This window comes from Pelodiscus sinensis, chromosome 1 (genome assembly GCF_052426305.1).
Source record: "Pelodiscus sinensis isolate ZL-2025 chromosome 1, ASM5242630v1, whole genome shotgun sequence".
NCBI classification, from domain to species: domain Eukaryota; kingdom Metazoa; phylum Chordata; order Testudines; family Trionychidae; genus Pelodiscus; species Pelodiscus sinensis.
The window spans coordinates 175,522,022-175,536,932 of record NC_143052.1 but is presented as its reverse complement, the minus strand read 5'-3'; the positions used below and the strand labels follow the sequence as shown (position 1 = coordinate 175,536,932).

General features: G+C 42.0%; 1 protein-coding gene across 21 annotated transcripts in view; it reads left to right on the top strand.

Annotated features, from left to right (window-relative positions):
* The window catches only part of ROBO2 (roundabout guidance receptor 2), a 621,912-nt gene that overhangs the window by 56,900 nt on the left and 550,101 nt on the right, over nt 1-14,911 (top strand). The window lies entirely within an intron of this gene.

Sequence of the window (14,911 nt, the reverse complement as noted above, 5' to 3'; positions counted from 1 at the left end):
TAAGAGGGTAGTGAAAGCAACATATTTATTCATTATATATAGATGTGGATAATAAGTGTGGCTCATAAGTACTCTCTAAGTGGAACGATCAGCATAGGTATTTGAAACTGGAACTGTAGGCAATAACTGTGTGTAGGTGTGATTATCTTCCAATAAACTTATCTAAGGAAGCCTTTATCAGACATTTGCATCTACAAATGTGTTTCTTTTTTCACACTAACAATCACAAATAAGTGTCATAGGTCCTGCATATTAAATAGTAGCAGACAATGTGATGGATTTTACCTGGCTAGGGGTAGGATTATATTACATGAATGGACACATTTGTTTCCTGGTCTGATCCATGTTCTGTATCTCTTACGCTACTCCTTCAGTGTCCTTCCTCCACTTTCCTCTTCCTAAAGGAAAAATAAATTAAAAATGAAATTATGATTCTACAGAGCAACACAGAGAGTTTTCAGAGGGTACGTCTACACAACAACATTATTTCAAAATAACTAGCGTTATTACAAAATAACTCAGTCCATGTCTACATAGAAAGCAGTTATTTTGAAATAATGTTGAAATACTGTCAAGCTGGAGGACTTCTTACTCCAACTCCTGTAACCCTCATTGTATGAGAGGAGTAAGGGAAGTCAGAGGAAAAGTGCTCTATTTCAAAATAAGTGCTGTGTGGATGCTCCTAATTTCGAAATAAGCTATGCAATTGACGTAGCTCAATTTGTGTAGCTTATTTCAAGTTAAGTCCTGCTATGTAGACACATCCAAAGGGTATTAGCTATATCAGTTCTAATACCGTGCAGTCAGTCTATACCTGCAAGTCATTGTTTTGTTTTTGTAATGCCCTAGCCTCAGTGATAGAACTATAGAATATTTTCCAGGACTATTACTTTAACAACAATATGTTAAAGCTTAAAAATGTTTTTTTTTTCTTTTTAGAGACTTACTAACTTTATTGGAACAAGTTGCTGTTGAAACTTTTATTTCAACTATGAGCATTTGGACTATAGGCAAGAATTGGGTGAAATTCCACAGAATTTGGTTTGATTCCATAGAAGGTTAAGTTACATTATTATAACTATTCCTTTCAGCTTTAAAATATGACTGAATATTAGTTTTAAGAAGTCAGAAATTATTTTTTGTGTTAAGGCTGTAATATTTTAAACATACTAATTTTAATCAATTATAAAGGATTTTTCTGTTTCCTTGCTGATATTTTTTTAGTCTGGCCCAAGAGCAACATCAAATGTGCATTAGCATTCTCCTTTTCCCTTTCTGTCTGTTCACTCCTGGTTGATGTCTCGTCCACTTCAATTTCAGCTGTGCTGCTGCTAACGGGTACACAATGCATTTGAAGTGCCAGGGGAAGGATATGGACCATTAGCAAAACTGTGAAAGTGACTGATCAAAATAATGTTGAATACACAAAGCAGACAAACCAACTTTCAGATATGGTAGTTTTCAGATGGCAGTATGAATTTAAGTTGGCAGTATAACTTTATTTAGTTGTTTGTCTCAATTCTTGAAGATGAAGTAGACTTGGCAGTACTCAATGATATTTTTTCTTTATATTGGGTCTCTAGACTGCAACAGGTTCTTGTTATCTACGGATGTTGTGATAGCTTCTTGAGTGTGGTAGAAGTATAAATATAAAGAACGCCATTCTTGGAAAAACTAACAGTCTGAAAATCAAAACATGAATGATAGGTAAGGTAACAGAATACAATACAGTAATGTTGACCCTTAGTAGTAGAGGTGACCGGTAAACTTTTTTTTGTTTGTTTCTTAACTATCTTGGCAATGAGATTGAACCTCATTAAGGGCTGAAAGGCATGAACAGCAACATCACCTATGCCTTGACTATAATTAATTGCTTCTCAACCGAAGGAAGGAGGACTAACTCAAGGAGGGTATTGTATATGCAGAGGGCCATAAACAGGCAAGTTGGAGGACGGGTGAGTAACTAAACAGCATCTTTGGTGAAATATAAAGGTGGCTAGTATAGAAAGAAGTGACAAAGTCTGATTTAAAAAGTTAGTGGCAGAGCTAAAGAGGACCTTAAAGGCAAGACTGAAAACTTGTGTTATGAACTACTTTCTATATGCTCTGTTAATAGTTAAATTCTTATGTTTTTGTGCTGTTTTTCTTTTAAACTGCTGCTCAATTCTTTTAATGAAATCAGCATCCTTCCATGGTATAAGATCTATGCCTGTTTAATGCTTGCCATTATCCCAATAACCGTGAATGGTGATTTGAGAAATAAAAATTAGCTATGCATCTGACGAAGTGGGTCTTTGCCCACGAAAGCTTATGCTCCAACACTTCAGTTAGTCTATAAGGTGCCACAGGACTCCTCGCCGCTTTTGTATATTACTTCTGTTCGCATACAACAACCTGATGACTTTGGAAAGTGAGTACCATATAGTAGCAGGCTTAAGAAATCAAATCAACTTTTGGCTGAAAATGATAAAATCAAAACTGGAGGAGAACAAAATGTCCGTGTGCAGGGAGGGAGGAGGAAAGTAGTATTTTTCGGTGCTGTAAAAGGTAATTTTTTTCTCATACTTCTGAAATATAAGGCAAAGTCATAAGTCTTCCTCTGAACTATATACATTTAGGGTGTGTCTAGACAGTGGTGCTATTTTGGGATAATGTTGGTATCCAGATATAGCATTTTCTGTGTCTTGACAGTGTGCTTATTATTTTAAAATAGTGAGCACGCCATTCCGACATCCCTGTAAACCTCTTAACACAAGGATTAAGGGACGTTTTGGAATAGTGCTCTATTTTGAAATTTGGTGTTGTGTAGAAAGCGCCAAATTTTGAAATAAGCTAGTTCAAAATTAACTTGAAATAAGCTACACAATTTGTATTGCTGAAATTGCATAGCTTATTTCGAGCGAAGGGTGCAGTGTAGTTGCATTCCTATTTAGTGTGAGAGAGTGTGGCTGCTTAGTTCATTTATAAAGTTCGGTGAAAGCTTTTTAACTTAAGTGTACAGGAATGAGTTATAAATGAAATGTGTTTACATCCTTTTTATTTCTTTTTGTGGGAAAACTGTAGCTGTAGCTAAACTGTAGCTGTAGGGGCAAATTATTTTGGTTTAATTGAAAGTCTTGCTAAACAGTAAGTTGAAAGCAACATATTTTACTCAGTTCATATGCTAATAGTGGAGCAGTGTAGTAGATTAGCTACAAATGTTTTCTAGGAGATGCGTATGGATATTAGTGTACCTCTATAGCAAAGGTCATACAAAACACATTTGTCTTGATTCCTCAAAGGGTTTTAGTGAGAAGATAATTTTCAGTGCTGAATTTCGGAGGGATTATTGGTCTCAGCCGAGCATTAGAAGCCTGACACACCTGAACTATAATGTAATAATAAATGAATTGTAATGTGATCTATAGATTATGTATTATTTGATTACCTAAGAATTTCCTGTTATTACTTTGTGGGTTAATAGGTTTGTGTCCCAAGATCAGGCCCAATATTATTAAAATTACTATGTAGTTGAGAACCCCAGTTTGAACAATTGCAACACTTCCATTATAGGAACCTTTTTCTGTGTTTTCAAATAGTTTACTAATACATTTAGCAAAGTCACAAATACTCTAAGGAGTACATCTGCACATGCATACGCTTGCAAGGCATGGTGTATGACAACCTGAAACGTTAGCCATTTTCTCTCTCATCACCATCCCCTTTTCCTCATCACCAACAGCCATCATTCTGACCCCTTCTCAAGGGCTGCATCTCTCCTACACCCACAGGCTGGGATGCAACTTTATAATATGTTACACTAATACCTCTATAACTAATTCATATTCAGTAGGAGGTTTTTGCCTTCTCATTATTTGAAGTGTCTTCTTCTATAGATTAATGTATGGATATACCTAACTACCATTTCAGCTCATGATCATATCAGTCACCCCTTGCTTAAATGGATTTGAGGTTATTACTTTCACGTTGCTTGTGGTAGCACTGACTGCAACATTCTGCCTCCTATCATTGAACAAGCTCTTAGTTCCTAAGAGTTAAAGGTAACCGCTGATCTATGCCAAGGGTTATGGCCCGCTTAACCATATTTCTGCTTGCTTATACTTCAGCTAATGTCTTACAGGATACTATAGGTTTCTTCTGTTACAGCTGAACGTAATGAAGGCAAGGCAGTGAATGTAGTAAAAGCAAGCATACAGGCTACATAGCGGGCTATTCTGTGGGTACAAGTTGAATGATGAGAGTGTTGAAAAGTAGTCTACTAATGCACATCCGGGAGTGACTAACTGTTGTGGTTGTATGACGAATTCATTTTACATGCTTCTTAACTTTTAAAAATACAGTTTTATGGGGATTGCAGTAAAATTATGAAAAGGGGGGGCCTAGAATAGGAATGAGAAAACAATAGGGAAGCGATTACAAGTAACTTTGTACTACTGCTTTTACTATTTGATTCATTTATTTCTCTTTATCTTATGTTATGCTAGGGAATATATTGCCCCATCCTATTAAAGTATAAAAATAAGAGTCACCATTGTAGTTCTGGGAGTGCTGCTGCACATCTGGCATTAGGCAACAGCATTTGCTTCTTTGAGACAGAGACTGTGTCCTGTGGCAACTTGAGACCATCTCCAGACCAGGGCTGTGTGTGATTGAGGGCCTGTGGCAGTTCAGCTAAAGTTAGTAGTAACCATAGAAGGAGTTATTAAAACATAAGACAAATGGATGTGAATTAATTACTCATGAAGTTGAGTGACAATTCATCAGTAACCAGACACCCCTCCCCCCACTTCCTCCCTTGCCTAGACAAAGTCTGTTCAGATTTGGGTACCAACAAGACTTAGTCCAATAAGTGCTTAGAAAGGCCAGGAAAGATGCTAACCAATCAGGAACCAGGAAGTTAAGAAGGCTTGCCTGATTCATCCCAAAGGGAAGGTGCTTGATGGAGCTCTGCATTCCAGGCCTTGCTTAGAGTGTTATGCTTATAAGAAGCACACTGGATCTTTTCAGGGGAAAAGGCAAGATGTTACATTTATTAAGAATACAGTATCAAAGCAGCTAGCATATGCTTCATAAAGACAAGCCCACACTCACGTATACATGCATGCATGCACACATGCATGCGCACGCGGACACACACACGCACACACAGCATTCTGCAGATGGTGTATAGTTACCAGTCTGTTGTGGCTTAAATCCGTCTTGCTGGCCAGGCAAAGCTGATTGAGTGAGGTTCCTCTGAGGCTTGACTTTGCAGGACTGAACACAGAGTCTTACTGGCCCAAACTCCCCTTCTGATACATAGTATCAGAGGGTAGCCGTGTTAGTCTGAATCTGCAAAAGTGATGAGGAGTCCTGTGGCACCTTATAGACTAACAGATTTGTAGATTTATAGATCTGTTAGTCTATAAGGTGCCATAAGACTCCCCGTTGCTTCTGATACACGTAAGTTCCCATTTGAGTCTGTGGGTATTGCAGTGTCATGCTGCAATCATTCATCCTTAAAAGGTGTTTATTTTCAGAGTTTTTCACAATTATTCTTTGATGGCTATTGTCAGGTTTCCCATTGTCTCTTCTTTGTGTCTCCCTCTTGGGGGTGGTCTGTCTGTCTCCAGGGTTTGTCAATGCTACTAATTTAATTCAGCCTCAGATACAATGGATGTATCCTGGTAATCTTCAAGGTTCCCACTTCTTCACCACCTGTGCATTTGTGATGGCTCCATTCACACCAAATAATTTATAGAGCATTCCAGATTAGGATTACATAGGAATACATAGAAGACACAACTTAGTTTAAAATGCAAACAAGAGGTGCAACTTAAATTGTAAAGCTAACAGGACGCAAGACCTTACAGTAAACATTGTCTAATCATGAGAGACAGGTGAAATAGAAGCATACAGAACTTATATATGCAAGTCATTACACATCAAATCATTTTACATCACTTATATTCTTATAACCAATACTAAAATATAAATTTTTGCTACAAGAGGCAACATTTCAATGTCCTAAAAGCTGTTACTTTTTGAGTTTGTAAATTTAAAGCTAAATTATGAATATATCTTAAATTAGCTATGAAAAGATTGAGAACAACACATCTGCACCAGTTGCTTTGCTCTGGATGGGCTGTCACAGTAACAAATAGCAGCATTCTTTAAAACCTGAACTATATAAAAACAAAAACAAAACAAAAACAAGCAAGCTCATATCTTTGGTCCGTAGCAAGTTTTATGTTAGAAAGATGGTATATATTCTTCCCTTATGTTATTTTCTATTATCTGTTTCCTTCAACTTGATGCTACCTCTTAAATTGAAAGAGTGTGCTTTGAAAAAACTTAGCAAGCTTAATATTTTACACTTATTTCATTATTTAATTGGCTGCCTTACTTTCCAAAGTGATTCCTTCACTAGAAAAATGTTAGTTGACACTAGTACTAGTTGGCCAGGGAGGAGTAACAGGCTTGAAAACTCCTTTAAATCAATAGTGAAAAGTGAGTGACGGAGCCTTAGCTGGTACAGCTGAAACAAAAAACAGGACTGCGTAGCACTTTAAAGACTAACAAGATGGTTTAATAGGTGAACAATTTCTATTGAGTTTGTAAGTATTTTGCAGAATTGTACCCAGTAGTTTAGTTTTGAGATGTCACTGCTCTCCTGCAAATATTGTCCCTCCAGTGCCTGCCCCTCACACTATACTCAACTTTGGAAGCTCTGGGGCCACAATGATATTCACAGCACATACCGAGGGCTGCAACTTAAGTGTAGTTGCATATACATGCAAATATATATGCAAATAGCTTCTTTCACACTGACGGGCATGAATACAAAGATTAAACCGCAGCGCCAGACCCAAACATGGCCATTGCGAGCTACTCAGCACTTCTCAGGCTCTGCCCACAAGGCTAAGCAGCCAGCACTTCCCACAATGCCCCGGCACTCCCGGCATCTCCTCCCTGGGGGCTAGAAACGCCGACACCCTGTATCTGTCTGTTCCGGCTGACCTGTCCGCTTGCGTCTTTCAATGCTCACCCTACTTGAGAGACCCCTCGTGTGGAGTGTGTTCCCAGTGGAAGCCATGTTCAAGTTGAGCCTCGAGTAAACCCAAACTGCACCGTGGGCCTCAAACAAGGCACCGTAGGCCGCATGTTGAGTAGTTCTGCTATAGCGGTTTGTTTGAAAAACGCCACTGTGCCCAGTTGCACTCTAATATAAATTGTTCAAGTTCCATTGCAATGGTGACCTCAAAAACATGTAAGCAGAATAGATTTCCAAATGAACAGTAGTGAAGCAGAATAGATTTCCAAATGTGCTGATCTCTGGCTACGCTGAAGAAAAAGGTCATTGTGAAAGTTTTGTATGAGATTGTTAGATCAAGCTAGAATCTGTTGCTTGTTGCATGCAGGAAGCAACTGCCCTATGGAATGTTGGATTGTGTTATCATCAGTGTTGTAGGTGAAGTGAAGGTGGCAAGGGTCAGTGAAGTTTTTTCTCTCACCGTCTTGTTTTTGTAATTTCAAAGTTTTTGATGTGTAGGTTGATCCTGACACAACCTTAAACAAAAACTAAGTATAGTGTGAGTTGGGTTCATGAAAGTGTTGCATTAGGGCCCAAATGTTACTTTATGGTGCTTATGACCCAAGGGCATCATTGCACCTTAATTCAGCATTTTTGTTTACTTTCTTCAAAGTTTTTATGCGATACTATATGCAGTAAACAACTTGTTGCACATTACACCCCGGGTGACCATAAAGGGGCAGTGAAGCATTAGGCTAGGGCCAAAGGCAGTGCTCATGTTGTTTTTCCTTCTTTCAGCTAATGGATTTGGAAGTGCTGTTTCTGAAGTTTCATGTTGTGATTCTCGGGTGGGAATAGCTTCTGAATGCTTGGATTGTCATGTTCACTTACTAGCACGTACTTATGCTGCATATTACAGGTTTCTACGATCACAATATAAACCATAGTCTAAATTATCCCTAATTACTCAAACACAAGAGGCAGAAGGAGTCTGTACCCATCCCAAAATGAAACCAAAGTGCCTCCTTCGTCTGGCACCCTCGGGACCTGACTGGTCCCGAACAAGGGGAACTACTGAATGAGGGGAGGTCCCTCCCAACATGTCCTGTGCTGCCCCCAGCTAGGACGCCAGCCGAGCCCTGCTTCTGCCTGCCCGGCCATGGGTCCCCAGGCTGGAGCTGCATGGCTGCCAGGGCTTCTGGAGCTCTGTGGCTGCCTCAGCTTCTGTGGCTGCCAGGGCTCCGTGGCTGCTGGGATTGTGTGGCTGCTGCTGGCTTCCCATGACCAATTGGCAGTAGGAGCCAGAGCAACCTGGTGCACTCTCTCCCTCAACATGGGGCTCCTGGAAGAGTACCCTCCCTCTTCCTCTGCCCTGCTCCTATCCTACGGCCCAGCCTCCTCACACCCGGCTCTGTGGTCCAGGAGCATGGATGTTGCCAGACCAGAGTCTGGATAAGGAAGGTTCAACCTGTACTTACGTCTTTGGGCCTCTCCTTTCTCTATTACCCAGTTCCCTGGAGCAAAACTCTGCTGGGTCCCAGGCCCCAGGTCAGCAAGGAGTCAGATCCAAACATTGATCAGAATCATCCTTAATTTTTCTTGGGCAATTCTAAGTTCCTTGGGTCTTCCAGGAATTTTCCTATAGGATAAATTGATCTGGTGGGTACACTTCAGTGGAGTGTGACTTTTATAAGTTTTGCCAAATCTATTATGATATTTCAGGAGGAAAATGTTGCATATGAATAATGATCTTTTTTGATTGCATGCTGTTCAGGATGGGGATCATGGCTTCTTATAATCTGAATAGCTCCCAGTGTATTTTATCTGCCAATGTAATGTAAATAATAACTATGGAATATACCGTAAGAGTCTTGGGAGTCTTTTAAAAATAGTACTACCTTTAAAGTTAGGAAATGAAGAAGTAAAGCTGAAAAAGTTATCTGCTATGTTGGTTACCCTTCTATATTTGTGATTTCATAAGGTATATATGGGTATGTCTACACAGCAAAGTTGTTTCGAAATAACAGCCATTATTTCAAAATAACTTTACCAGCGTCTACACAGCCAAACCGCTATTTCAAAATTAAATCAAAATAGCGGAGAGCTTATTTCAAAATTGGTAAACCTCATTCCATGAGGAATAGCACCAATTTTGAAATTGCTATTGCTGTGTAGATGCTTATTTCGAAATAGGGGGCCTCCAGCCCCTTCCCAGGGTGCCCTGGTGGCTACTCTGGGCACAACCAAGAAAACTCTTCGCCCTCCCTCCTCCCCGGAGCCCTTAAAGGGGTACACTCTGGCCACAGTGCCTGTGCCAGCTCTGAGCCTGCCAGCCCAGAGCCAGCAGTCGCTGCACCTGACCTAGTGGCCCCAGCATGAGCCAGGTAGCCAGTGCCAGCCAGCCCTCCACCGCTCCCCAGGACCAATCTGCCAGCTCTGGGCACCTGCCTGGTCCAGTGCGAAGATCAGGGACCTAATTCAGGTTTGGGGGTATGCCTTCAACATCCATGATCTCTGCACTAAATGGAGGAACTCAACCGTCTACAGGTGGGTGGCTGCCAGCCTAGCCACCAAAGGTCACATGCGAACTCAGGAACAGGTTCTCATGAAAATAAAGGAGCTGCGGCAGGGGCATATGCCAGGGCCACAGGGGCCAGCTCCCAACCAGGGGCAGACCCAGACCCCTGCCCCTATTTTGATGCAGTGGACCACATCCTGGGGGGCAGGATGGTCCGTGCCCCCCAGATGGTCATCAATCCTGGGGCAGAGCTTGCTGTCTCCTACTGCTCCAGCCCCTGCTGCCTCTCCTGCTACTGCTCCTCCTCCCACTCCTTCTCCACCTCCCACTTCTTCCTCCCCACCCTCCCCACGCCCCCAGGGATGCCGAGGCCCCCACACCTGCGGTGCTGGGAGAAAGTTGGGCCGGTGAGAACCCCAACCCTGAGCCCTGAGCTTCTTCCCCCCCTTCCTTTGCTTGCCTCCCCCTGCCAGTTCCCTCCTCCCAGGTTTCCCCCTCCCCTCTCCCCTCTCCCACCTCCCTCCTCCCCTCTCCCACCTTCTTTCCCCAGTCTCACCTCAGTTTCATTCTCCCCCCACCCCAGTTTTGTTCAATAAAGAGGCTTTTTTTTTAATGCACACATGTGTCTTTTATTGTACAGCAGGAAGGAGAGTTAGGGAGGGGTAAGTGGAAGGACGTGAGGAAGGAATGAAGCACACCAGTGGGGCACACCAGAGAGACTGTTATTCCTGCAGAACGTGCTGCCAGGCTCTCAGTAACACGTCTAGGAGAAGCACCAGAATGCTTAGGGGTGGCTCTGGCTCCATGGTACAGAGTGCTGTGGTGTCTTGAGTGAGGGTGACCAGAGCACACAGAGAAAAAATTGCTTCGCTGTCCCTCAGCGAGGTAGGCAAGCAAGCAGGAAAACCTTAGAACTGGCTGTCCGGGGGCATCCCTTTAAGCACAGGTCTCAGATAACCTCAGGCAGCAGCCACACAAGGTAACTCCTAACCTGATGCCCTGCCAGAACTGGTTCCGACTGGCCTTAAATGCGATTCAGCATCCTATCAGTGTGGATGCGCATTTCAAAATCGCAAAATGCATTTTTTGTCTAGATGTGCTATTTTGAAATAACTATTTTGAAATAACTATTTAAAACTAAGATATTTCGAAATAGTGCTCTAGTGTAGACATACCCTATGAAACTGTGATTCTGAAGCCCCATAATAAATAATGATATGCCAGTGCTAATGCACAACAGGTCAGGTTGTTCTAGGCACAGCATAGGAATTACAATGTATTGCTTAAATATATATTTAGGGACTTTTTACTGCCCACTTTTCCCAGTTAAATCTTACAGGTTTCTTGGGAGTAGCCATCACGGTCCATTGTATAAATTCACAATTTAATGGCTTTCTGCAAAGGTTCATTTTGATTCAGTAGAGTGTATCAGCTAATTTAGAATCATTTCAGTCCATCATGACAATGAGTATTTAGGGACACGTAATCCAAGGGTTATTCACTAAGCACACATGCATGCAGAGTCCCTGTGGTTGAAATCTTTTGAGGAAAAAAACAAATGAAAAGGTTGCTACCTGGATAGTGCAGTGCACAAAGTAAACTTGTCTTCCTTAGTGAAACAACTTATACTGCTACATAGATTGGAGTGCTCTGTTGTTTTTATTGAGGGGTGAGGTGGGAGTTCTTCTCAGTATTTTCCTAAAAGTGAAATGATTCTTAGTTCTGGACAGATCCAGGTAATGTTATGGTCCAGGAAGGCACTGCACAATCTTCCCCACCCACTCTGCCTATGCATCCCACAGATGTGACTAGCAGTATTTTTCTTGCAGAAGTCCTGGGTCTTTCGGCACCAGAAATTGTTTAGTCCCACCAGAATGAGACAAACAGTATGCTGATTTTGCATCAGCTTAGAAAAGGACAGGGTATCATGATGATTTCTTACTATGATCTTGAGGGTGTGTCTACACTGCACCCTTAAGTCAAAATAAGCTACATAATTTGTGCTACACAGATGTCAGGAAGGGTTGAATTAGGCCCTTTGCTCTGCTTAGGCTCTGATTTTGATAGTCCTTTGCAAACATTTGTATCACAAAACCACCACATATTTTGGTACTTAGAGCTGATCATTTTTTTTTCAAAATGTTCACTAAAACGTTTTGTCAACTTTTTTCATCAAAATTTCAGAAATACCCAAAATATGCAATTTGCATTGACAGTATTAGAAGTCTGCAAGGAACAGGGCTGGCCTACAACATTTTGGCACCTAAGGCAGGGAGTTCAAAAGACACCCCCATGACCCTTTGCTTGGGCCAAAACTTTAAAAGATCTCACTTATGTCTTCTTCTTGTTTTACTCCTCTCATGGTACTGCTCTGCTACCTACCCCAATAAAGGAGAACTAACAACTTAAAATGCCTTGTTCACCAGCAGCAGACACAATTTTCTACACTCTGGGTCCTAGTGGCGCCCCCTCACAGTCTGGCACCTGAGGCAGCCGCCTCAGTTCTCCTCATGGTAAGGCCAGCCCCGCCAAAGAACGCAGAATTAGCACTGGAAAAAGAATTGTTATGGGGTACTTCTGAAATATGTTAAAAATTGTATGGGGTATATTATACCTGCCTCATGCCAATATTCTTATATTATATTTTCAGTTTGGTAAACTGATATGTATAAAATTCATGCTTTTATTTTAGTGAATGTTTCTAATGCTTTGCATTCCTCTCTTGGCAGAGAACAATGATGCTTTCTAATTACAAATTAGCCAGCTACATTTTAAATGAAATAAGGAACATAACTTTTTCTTAATATGCTCTGGCTATATTATGCTGGGAAATTCATGATCTGACTTGTCCATTCAGCATTACAAAGGCCTACGTTTCCTGTATTTGTTAGAGGGTGTGGTAGTCACTAAAAGAGCTCAGATCTGTAGCAGTGATATAACACATTATTGCTAGGGCAAGCCTCAGTTTAATGATCCAGATGTCAGTGAAACAGAATTCCAAAAGTGCACAAACTTTGTGTTATGTGAAATGTAACCTTATTTCTCATAACCCTGGGGGCAAATGAGGCATAGAAGATATTTTTCAAGGTATATTGTCTGAAACTGTGATGTTAAATCTTGTCTCTAATATGAATGCACTGCAGAATCCTTAGTCTGAAGCATATATGTTTCATGGATCTGTGGAAGGTCATGTTACGTGAGTCTAAGACAGCGATGGACAACCTAGGCTAGTGAGTGGGATGCATGAGCCTTCATCTTAGTGGACTACAAGATTGCTGCAATCAAGACAGTGTCACAGGATAGGGTAGTTTGGTAACTGTGCCTGCATACCTTGAATTTGTGTGGGCAGCTGATTGCACTGTAGCAGCACTTTGCATGCAAAGGGAATATACTGCTTTTATAGTCACTGTTTTGTGTGGCACATCACTTTATATGCCCTTGCTTAATGTGCATGTTGCTTTATGTAGGAACACCGAAATATAGACACCGTGTAGATTCAAGCAGGTGGGTTTACGCTGTGCATATTAAATCCTCCTGCTTGAATCTACATGGTGTCTATATTTGGTTTTCCTACACATTAGTAATACTGGTAGGAAAAAATGGATGTGATGGAAATCAGTGGAGTCTGGCAACCCTGCATGTTGGCAACGGTGAACAAAATGCCTTTCAGGCTACACATAGAGCCCTGATGGGCCACAGTTTGTGCAGCACTGGTCTAAGGAGTTCATACAAAAGGCAATGTGCAAGGCATTAGATTGGCAGCTCTATTGCAAGAGTTTTTAGTCAATTATTTTGTTGGGTGTACCATGGTATACCTCTCACTTACAAACAGGTGTGATGAGAGGCTTACCCAACTGATGTTTGAACTAAAAAGCGTTATACAAATACCATGCATAGATGACAAATGCAAGTGTTTTTTCTAGTGTGTAGTTTTCAGGGATGGGTTTTCTTTTTGTACCACAAAAACCCCTTAGTAGAGATTGTCCAGACAATAACTTGTAGAATGAGCCACTGAAGTTTCTAGAGGTATATAACTGTCATACAGCACTCTTACAGTAGACTTGTGAACTATCCTAGGAAAGAGCTTGTGAGTAGGAAGGAGGTCAAGAAGAAAAAGAATGAAAGAGTTCCAGATTTAGAAGGTGGTAGAAAAAGAACAAGGGGAAGAGACGTGGAAACTCCCCTTCTAGAAAGTGGTGCCAGAAATGGCCTTGTAAGCTGTTTTAAAAAAAAAATCATATTGATTAACTGGGAATTTTTAAAGTGCATAGTTGGCTTTTTTAAATAACAATAAAGAGCATGTATGAGTCAGGACCCTTGAAAACCTGGCTACCTTAAACTTTAGTATTAAAAATGAGCAAAGAAAGAAATAGCTTTCATGTTTGAGCCTTTGTTCTTTCCACCCACTATTTGTTTGTGTGATAAGGGTGCAAGATACAGTCACACAGCTGCAGAGACACATTAACCAATAGGTCTTGAGGCCCAGGCAAAAAATGCAGTGATATTAGATGTGTTGTCTATTGATTTGGCAGGTGAAAGAGCAAGAGAGCAGCAAATATGAGTGGAGTTTGTGTGGGCTTGGGTATCCAGAGGTATGTGGTATTTTTACTGGGAACCTGTTTACACTGGTGCTGTACAGCGCTGTAGGTTGCTGTGCTTGGTGGTGTGTGGATTTTTTTTCCCCACCCCTGAGTGAGAAAATTACAGAGCAGTAAAGTGGCAGTGTAGACAAGCCCAGCTACTAAGCCTAGGCATTAGCTCATGCCTTTTAGTTCAATGTCTAGTGTGCAAGCCAAGAGGCTGCCATCACACATGCTCAAATGCTCGAAAACCCCTATGCTGCATTAAGAGACTATTGGCAAGAACACCCTGTTAACTCTAGGGTTGCCAGGTGTCTGGTTTTCTACTGGACAGTCTGGTTTTTGGGCCCTTTGGCCGGTAAAAAAATCCAGAATATACTGGACACGTGCAGTGTCTGGTATTTCCTGATTATCCGGTTTGGCGCCAGACGGAAGTCTGGCGGGGGCGGGGGGAGTGACCGGGAGGCGGGATGCAATCGGTGCTGGGAGCCCTGGTTGCGTGTGAGGAGGAGGGGCAGCCTGGTCCATGCTCCTGCGCATTGGTCAAGTGCGTGGTGGAGCCGCAGCCGGACTGACTCGTGCGAGACAGAAGCGCCCTGAGACCTGCAGAGCCCGGGTCAGTCCTGCTCCCCACTGGCTGATGAGCTCCCCTGCTCCCTCCGCCAGCTCTGTGTCCTGCTGGCCGGTTCCTGCTCCAGATCTTCCCTGGCCAGCCCCGCTGCACCCCCCGCCAGCCCTGCTTCCGGCAGCCAATTCTCCTCTCCTCCTGAATTCCCCCGGCCGCCCCCACTCCCCGATATC